Genomic DNA, 9716 nt, shown 5'->3' with positions numbered 1-9716 from the left:
AATAGAGCTTTCCAGTTGACAGCAGAGGAGGCGCGAGCGACTCCTGTGTGGTTGTTGGTACGTCTTTTCTCCATTTTCTCTCTATTACTCTTGATTATTACTCATGTTTATGTGTTGCTTATAGGGTCGTTCCTAGTGAACGACATTTCAGCCATGGTATTGTTTGATTCGGGGGCTAGCCGATCGTTTGTGTCGCTTGCACTTAGCAAACGATTTAGCAGAATTCCGGGGGAGCTAGATTGTCCAATCGACATTGAGATAGCAGATGATAGGACCGTCAGGGCCGCGAGGGTATATAGGGGGTGTTCGCTGTGGTTATTTGATGAGCAGTTCTCAGTGGATTTGGTTCCTATTCTCTTGCGAGGGAATAAAGTTATAGTGGGTATGGATTGGCTGAGCCCCAACGGGGCAGTGATTGATTGTGAGCTGCAGTTGGTAAGGGTCCGTACTCCTAGTGGGGGAGAGTTAGTGATTCAGGGCGAGAGGCCACATAGCAGACCGATTCTTTGTTCAGCAGCGAGAGCGAGGCGCTACTTCCAGCAGGGATGTGCGGGGTACGTCGCCTATGTCATGGATGCCCGGGAGAAGGGTAATGCGAGAGTTGATGATATACCAGTGGTGAGAGAGTATCCAAATGTATTTCCAGAGGATTTGCCTGGTATACCTCCTGAGAGACAGGTTGAGTTCAAGATTGACCTGGTTCCTGGTGCGGCTCTGATAGACAAGACACTGTATCGGTTGGCTCCTCCCAAGATACAGGAGTTGTCTATGCAGCTGCAGGAGCTGCTAGACAAAGGATTTATCAGGCCAAGCAGTTCGCCATGGGGAGCCCGATCCTGTTCGTGAGGAAGAAGGACGGGTTGCACCGTATGTGTATAGATTACCGGGAGTTGAACAAGGTAACAGTGAAAAACCGTTACTCCCTGCCGAGGATACATGATCTGTTTGACCAGCTTCAGGGAACATCTTGGTTTTCCAAGATTGATTTACGCTCCAGATATCACCAGATGCGGGTCAGGGATGAGGATGTGCAGAAGACTGCTTTTAGGACCCTCTATGGTCATTATGAGTTTGTGGTGATGCCGTTTGGGTTCACCAATGCTCCAACCGCGTTCATGGACCTCATGAACCGTGCGTGTAGGCCGATGCTGGATCGGTCCGTGATAGTGTTCATTGATGACATGTTGGTGTATTCCAAGACTCAGGAGTAGCATGAGGAGCACTTAAGGGAGGTGCTTGAGACCTTGAGGAGGGAGAGACTTTTCACAAAGTTCTCCAAGTGCGAGTTCTGGTTGCGCGAGGTGCAGTTCCTAGGGCACCTTGTCAACCAGAAGGGTATATTGGTAGATCCGACCAATATTAAGGTCGTGATGCAGTGGGAGGTCCCAAGGTCTCCATCTGAGATTCAAAGCTTCCTGGGTTTGGCAGGGTATTACAGGAGATTTATCCAGGATTTCTTGAAGATATCAGTTCCACTCACCCAACTGACCAAGAAGTCGGTGGTGTTTCCCCCCAGGGGCCTGAGCAGCAGGCAACATTTTAGACCCTCAGACAGGGATTGAGCGAGTCACCGATTCTTACCCTGCCAGAGGGGGTGGATGACTTTGTAGTCTACTGTGACGCTTCGATAACAGGTTTGGGAGCAGTGTTGATGTAGCGAGGGCATGTGATAGCTTATGCCTCGAGATAGTTGAAGCCTCACGAGGCTAACTATCCGAAACAGAATTTAGAGCTGGGGGAAGTGGTGTTCGCCCTCAAGATTTGGCGGCATTACCTCTGTGGGGTTTGTTGTACCATCTACATGGATCTCAAGAGTTTGAGGTACCTCATGGATCAGCCGAATCTGAATATGCGGCAGCGTCGGTGGTTAGACGTGGTAAAGGATTATGACTGTGGGATCCTTTACCATCCGGGCAAGGCCAACGTAGTGACCGACGCCCTGAGCCGCAAGGCGGTAGCGGCCCCGATCAGGGATATATGCCTGAGGATGACAGTGATTACTCCATTACTGGAGCAGGTTAGAGAGGCACAGGTTGAGGGCCTGAAGGAGGAGAGACAGAAGTGTGAGAGGATCGTGGGCCGAATAGCCTCCTTCGATATGACAGTCGAGGATTATTGACCCTGCATGGGAGGGTCTGGGTACCGTACCGGGGCGGAGTACGGCAAGTGTTGATGGATGAGGCCCACAAGTCTCGATTCTCCATCCACCCAGGGGCGAAGACGATGTACATAGATCTTCGACCCTATTATTGGTGACCCTGCATGAAGCGGGACATAGCTTGGTATGTGGAGAGGTGCCTGACCTGCAGGAAGGTCAAGGCAGAGCACTAGAGACCCGACGACAAGATGCAGCCGTTAGATATTCCCGTGTGGAAATGAGAAGATATCACCATGGATTTCATTACTAAGCTTCCCAGGACCGCACGAGGGGTTGATTCGATTTGGGTCATCGTGGATTGATTGACCAAGAGTGCGTATTTTATACCGATCCAGGAGAGCATCTTGGTCGAGAAGCTGGCTGAGATTTATGCGCGAAAGGTAGTGGCACGTCATGGAGTGCCTGTTTCGGTGGTGTTAGACCGAGATGTCCGGTTCACTTCCAGGTTTTGGAAGCGGTTTCACGACGAGATGGGCACTCGTCTTCTTTTCAGCACTGCTTTCCACCCTCAGACGGGCGGAGAGAGCGAGATGACGATTCAGACTCTCGAGGACATGCTTCGGGCATGTGTCCTAGATTTCGGTGGCAGTTGGGTTACGTATCTTCCATTAGCGGAATTTTTGTATAACAACAGTTACCACACTAGTATTGACCGACCTCCCTTCGAGATACTTTATGGGAGGAAGTGTAGGACGCCAATCTGTTGGGGTGAGGTCGGTCAGAGAGTCATGGGAAGTATGGAGATAGTGCTCAAGACCACAGAGTTGATATAACAGGTCCGTAGCAGGCTCCTGACTGCTCAGAGCCGGTAGAAGAGTTACGCCGACCGGAGGCGTTCGGACTTGGAGTTCCAGGTGGGTGATATGGTCCTCCTGAAGGTGTCAACCTGGAAGGGTGTCATCAGATTCCAGAAGCGGGGCTAGCTGGGCCCCAGATTCATAGGCCCGTTCAGGGTTTTGGCCCGGGTGCACCGGGTTGCTTACCGTTTGGACCTTCCAGCAGAGCTCAGTCAGATCCACAACACGTTCCATGTATCTTAGTTGCAGAAGTGTTTGGTGGACGAGTCCGCAGTTGTACCATTGGAGGATATTCAGGTTGATAGCAGCCTGAATTACATCGAGAGACCCGTTGCGATCTTGGATCGGAAGACGGATACTTTGAGGAGCAAGGTTGTTCAGCTAGTAAAGGTGCAGTGGCAACACCGAAAGGGTTCAGAGTGGATGTGGGAGTCCGAGGAGGAGATGAGAGAACATTATCCGGAGTTTTTTTTCAGAGTCAGTAGCAGCAGACTTCGTGGAAGAAGTCCGATTCAAGTGGGGGTGATTTGTAATGATCGTCTTTCGAGGTATTAATTATTTAATCTTCTTAAATTATAATTGGGCCAAGTGTGGATAATAGGAGTATTGGATTGGAATTATGCACTTGGACCAAAGGCTTGGGCCGCCCAGAAGACTTACGCTGGGCGTAATGGGTCGCGTTTAGAATCGGGGGTGCGCACACATACGTGCAGCGTACGTGAACAGATAAGGAAAACCCTAATTTAGGGTTTTCCTGCTATATAAAACCCATTATAGCCTCCCTCTTGTTTCTTATCAACCTCTTCACCCACAAGGAAATTCTAACTCGTTCTTACCCCCCTTTTCATTGTGTGAAGTTGCTTTTGTGAGTGTTTTTAGTGGAAGAAAGTTGTGAAGAAGGAAAGGAAAGGTTGGAGAAGAAGCTTGAGCTCAAGGATCTGGACTAAGCTCACCTTTTTGTCACAAAAGAAGGTATAAAGCACTTGACTTTCTTCCTCATATTCTAGATCTAGGGTTATGGGAGTTTTGGACCTCTTTAGGTCCAACGGTTGGACCTTGACCTTGTGAATCTATTTTTGAGCTTGAGGTTACCATCGTTGAGGCTCAAAACACTTTCTTAGCAATAAAGTTTCAATCTTTAAGGCTTTCATGAAGCCATGCATGAGATCTAGCCATTTCCATGGAAATAGATTATTGTTTTTAAAGTTTGAGCTTATGTGAGTCATGTAAGCCATCATGTAAGCAACTTTATGGTTTAAGGCATGGAATAAGACTTGGATCTAAGTTTGTAGCTTCTGACTCGAAATATTAAGCACATAATAGAGAAAGGACTTAACATGGTATTACACTGAGCGTAAATGAGAGTACGCCCAACGTACTCGCCATCGAACAGTTACGCTAAGCGTACTTCGGAGTACGCCCCGCGTAACTCATTCAGTTTGGACCTTGGGTATTCGGGCCTCGGTGTGGGCTGTATTTTCTGGGAGCAGACGCCTAAAGTTTTTAGAGGGATCTATCGCTTCGGAACCATAAAGTGGATTTTCTGGGAGCAGACGAATCATGTTTTCTGAAGGATCTAGTGTTTCATAAAATGGATTTTCTTGGAGCAGACGAATCAGTTATTTGGTTGGATCCTCCTCCCTTTCATAACAAAATGCATAAATTTTGAATAGCAGAGGTATGGGTCGGGGTGGTGGAACATGGTAACAGGTATAGAAGAAAGGATGCTCAAGTGCCTCCATAGCTGTCAGCCTCACGGATGGATTCCAAGAAAGAAGGCAAGAAGCATGGCAATCAGATCGAGTGCTTCCAGATTTGCTGATGGTAACAACGAAGAAAGTTGGAGACCAGGAAGCTGTGGGAACTGATAGTTGCTATTTACGATGCTGAATGTGGTTTCTGTTGGACTGCAGATCACACTGCATATTTTATACATTTGATCTCCGTCATGTTAAGAAGATCAAAGATAAATTTCTTCCTTTCAATTGGAAAACAATAAAATTATCTTTCTCTTAGGATTCGAAAAGAAAATTCTATTTCTCATTTTGCTCTTGGTTGATCAACACAACTCAAAAAAACCAACTTATGGTTTAATATCCTTATATACACTCCGTTAATTGGTGTAACATCCGTAAAAATTCATAGTAATTTAAACTTTTTCAACCAACCAAAAATCATAATTGTTTACATTGTAGTTTTCAAAACAGTTTAACATGAGAGTTTTTCCCAAAATTACAAAACACAACGTGAGGAGGTGCGTGCTAATGTCTTTTCCTTCCCACGATCATCTGAGATACCTGGAATATAATCCAAAACTGTAAGCCCAAAACTTAGTGAGTTACCCCAAAATACCAACAAAAGAAGTAAAACATACACAATAATAACATACTATGGGTCCAATCAACCATCATGTTGGAATACCCCAGGTCCTTCAACCACCAGGTTGGAATGCCAACACACAATGGGTCCAATCAACCATCGGCAGGAATACCCCAGGCCCTCAACCATCGGGTTGGAATGCCAACATAATGTGGGTCTAATCATCCTCAGGATGGAATACCCTAGTCCCTCAACCATCGGATTGGAATGCCCCGACCTGTTGGCTTACGCACAAAGCAATGAAGCCCCAACTACCAACCAAACATGTGCATATAATACATATAACCATACTATTAACCAGGTAGCAAACAAATAAACAGATCTTACAGATCACTAAGCATATGAGCATATTATCTACTGGGATATTGATCTAACCGATCACCATAGCATAACATGCACAACATGATATCAATCCAAGGGCCGGCATTGGTGCCTTTGACCGGCAAGTACAGTGAGGAGAACCTACCTCACCCAGCTGAATCAATCTGAAAGTGTCCGACTGCTAGCTCACTAAAATCCCTGCACTAAACAACAAAATAGACATCCAATTAATAACTGGATTACAATCCTTGACTAACAAACCACACTTAGGGTAAATGGCCACTTTTACCATTTCCCTAGATGGGCTAAGATCCAGGCCCAAATCTTGATCCAAAAAGGCCCAACAAGAAGTAATCAGTCAAGGCCCATAATCAGCCCAATTTTCCAAATTTGGCCTTACTCCAGGGTCTAATACTTATCTAGGCCCAAAATACACCTAATCAGATGGACTAATAAGGGCCCAAGCATCCAAGCCCAAAAAGGTGGCCCAAAATGTTGAGCCCAACTCAACAACCCAACAGACTCAATATGCAAGGCGTACTCAACTGTATGCTCAGTGTACACTTCCTTGACCAGAAACGTGCCCTTGACCACCTACGCCCAACGTACGCCTTGGTACACCCAACGTATGCGGTGGCCGTACAAAATGCGATTATGGACTTATTACATTTAGTACAACGTCCAAAAGGACCAAGATAACATTTTTATGACTTATTGCACCTCATTTCTTCAGAAAGGATGGATCATTTAGTCTTAGAGTAGCATATACTCATTAACACCAAGAAAAGGGACCAAAAAACACATAGATTTCCACCATGGCAAGATCTAAAAGAAAACAAGGAAAAATTGAAGATTTATATCTTCTGGAGCTTCTCAAGAGGGTAGAAATCCCAGATCTACAAGTTGCTACTTTACCAAAGCTTCTCCAAGAGTCATCTTGTTCCTTTAACACACCAAGAACACACCACAAATCACACACTTGAGCTCAAAAAGGCACACCCAAAGATTAGGGTTTGCAAAAACGTTCCAAAGGAGTGGAGGCTGAAAGGTGGAAAGGAAATGTGCCAACATGATGCTTAAATACCCTCCAAACCCTAAAATATAGGGTTTCCTTCTGACGTGAGTACGCCCTGCGTACTAGGGCTCGCCCAAGTATGCTCAGTGTACACACATGTACGTTTAGCGTACTCTTCCAACTCAATTTACCAAAATGCCACTAGGGCTTCAATGCATAATTCTTGGACATAGGGACCAAATTGACTTATAATTGAAACCATGGGATGAATTTGAAAATACCTGAAAACCGAGGTGTACAATTCACCCCCACTTGAACTAAACTTCGTCCTTGAAGTTTTCTATAGAGAACAACTACGGATAATGCTCCCGCATCATATCTATACCAAAGGTACTTCCTTGCTACGCAAAAACTTTACTTTCCTCTCCAAAGTAGCAACGGGCCTCTCGATATAATTCAGGCTCTCATCATTCTGAATATCATCCAAGGACACCACTGTATCCTTATCCAAAATGCACTTTTGCAGCTGCGAAACATGGAAAGTGTTGTGGATCTGACTAATCTGCTCAGGAAGATCCAATTTATACACCACCTTGCGGATGGGTTATGAGCACTACATCATTCCTATGGTGTACATTCAAACCCTAAAGCTTTGGATCTAGTTTTTCTAATGAACATCCAATAATCATCCAAAGCCATAAACCCTAGATCTAGCATACAATAATCAATAATATCATAATATAGGGTTTGGATCTTACCTTTGATTGTTATGTAGCAATAACAATCTATTCCTTCTTGTAATTGGCTTCTGAAAGCTTAGTGTCACAAGTGTCACACCTCTAATGGCTCACAAACACCAAGAGCAAGAGGATGACTTAGGAGAGGAGAAGGAGGCACCAAAAACGTCCAAGAAACTCCAAGGAATGCTTAGCCACGTTTTTGGGTACCCTAGGGGTCTTTATATAGGAAGCTATTAGGGTTTTGAACTAGGAAACCCTAATCTGACTGCTTAGGCCCTAAGCAGCCCATGGACTCCCTCCTTAGAGGCCTTGAACGAATTCTCATGGGTTTCCCCATAGATTTCATCCACTCCAACTTCTATGGAGTCCATTAGCCCAATATCCAACTATCACACAATTGACAGTTCTAGCCCCCTTTATTTAATTAATGTCTTTTAGCCACAAAATTTATTCTTATTAATTCTTGACTAATATCAATTAAACAATATGATTTCTCTTTTAGTATATTATTCATATAATATATTAATAAATCATAATTAATCTCTTTCTCCACAAATCATCCTATCAAGTTGCTTTGGTGAAGGCAACTCAAAAGGACCATGCTCACAATCGGGTCAACTACATACCAAAATAGTTATGGACTTAGACACTAATCCAACACTTGCCAACCTTGGCAGTAATCTGGAATGACCCGATAAATCGGGGACCTAATTTCCCCCTCTTCCTGAAGCGAATCACACCTTTCTGAGGTGAGACCTTCAGTAACACCATATCGCCGACCTAAAATTCTAACTTGGATCGGCACTGGTCAGCATAGCTCTTCTGCTGACTCTGAGTAGTCTGTAATCTCTGTCTGATCTGTTGAATCATCTCTGTAGTCTGAAGGACCACCTCGGTCCGCCCCACAACCCTATGACCAACCTCTCCCCAACAGACTGGGGTATAACTTCTCCGCCCATACAAGAGCTCAAAAGGCGAAGCAACAAAGCTAGAGTGAAAAATGTTGTTGTAGAAGAACTTCGCAAGAGATTGGTAGGAGTCCTAGCTCCCACTAAAATCAATGACATAGGCTCGCAACATATCCTTAAGATTCTGTATCGTCCCCTCACTCTGGCCTTCGGTCTGCGGTTGATAAGTTATGCTGAAGTTCAACCTCGTGCCTAGTTCCTCGTGGAACTTTTGTAAAAAACGAGAGGTAAACCGAACGTCACGGTCAGAAACAATGTAGACCGGAACTCCATGGCGAGCAACGATCTTGCGAATATACACATCGACCAACTTATCGACCGAAGAACTCTCCCGAAACGCTAGGAAATGGGAACTCTTGGTCAATCGATCCACGATGACCCAAATAGCATCAAAACTCTTTGTTGTCTTCGGCAACTTGGTGATGAAGTCCATCGAAATCTGCTCCCATTTCCACATCGGAACCTCCAGAGGCTGCAGCTTGCCATACAGCCACTGATGCTCGGCCTTGACCTATGCAGTTATAGCGGTCCAAAATCAAATATCGGTCAAGGGTCGATATTTGAGATATATGTTATCACCGTGGGATATTGGTTTTCTTTATATCATGAAGAATATATATATATATATATATATATATATATATATATATATAAACGTAAAACATATATAATATTAATATCAAAGGTCAGAACTCAAAAGTGTGAATGTTTGAAACATAATATAATCGTAAGCCATGAAATCTTTCTCCAAGTCCACACCAACCAAGGCATCCAATTACTCATCAAGATCTTCCACTTCAACTCGAATATCATCATCATCACCAATTAAGAATTAAGTACTTAACACAACAACATGATCAAACATATAACAATTAGCAAGTTAACACATAAGTATTTAACATTTAACACATCAATAAGATCAATTAAGACTTAAAACCAAGATTCCATGACTTAAAACTAACAATTAAGTACTTTACATAATAACAGTTTTAGTTAATTTAGTACACTAAGGCTTAAGACCATGAGTTAACACTAACAACAACAAGTAAAACTACTTAACCGATATCTCACCTGGAAATCACCTGGAAATATCGGTAAATACTGGTTAAATGTAGTAAATATCACCGATTTTTTATGGTTCCGATATTTTGTCTTTTGAAAGGTACCGATAACCGATATCCCACTTGGAAATCACCTGCAAATCTCCGATATTAACTGGTTCGGTCGTGACATAGGGTTTTATGTGCTAAATATGTCATAGCCTTCATTGCTATTAAAAAGAGAATGGAGGGCGGGACAAATAGATGAACGAGAATGGGTACATGTAGTTGCATGTTG

This window comes from Lactuca sativa, chromosome 5, assembly GCF_002870075.4.
Source record: "Lactuca sativa cultivar Salinas chromosome 5, Lsat_Salinas_v11, whole genome shotgun sequence".
In the NCBI taxonomy this organism is placed as follows: Eukaryota; Viridiplantae; Streptophyta; class Magnoliopsida; order Asterales; family Asteraceae; genus Lactuca; species Lactuca sativa.
The sequence above is the reverse complement of the archived record's forward strand: the minus strand, read 5'-3'. Positions refer to the sequence as shown.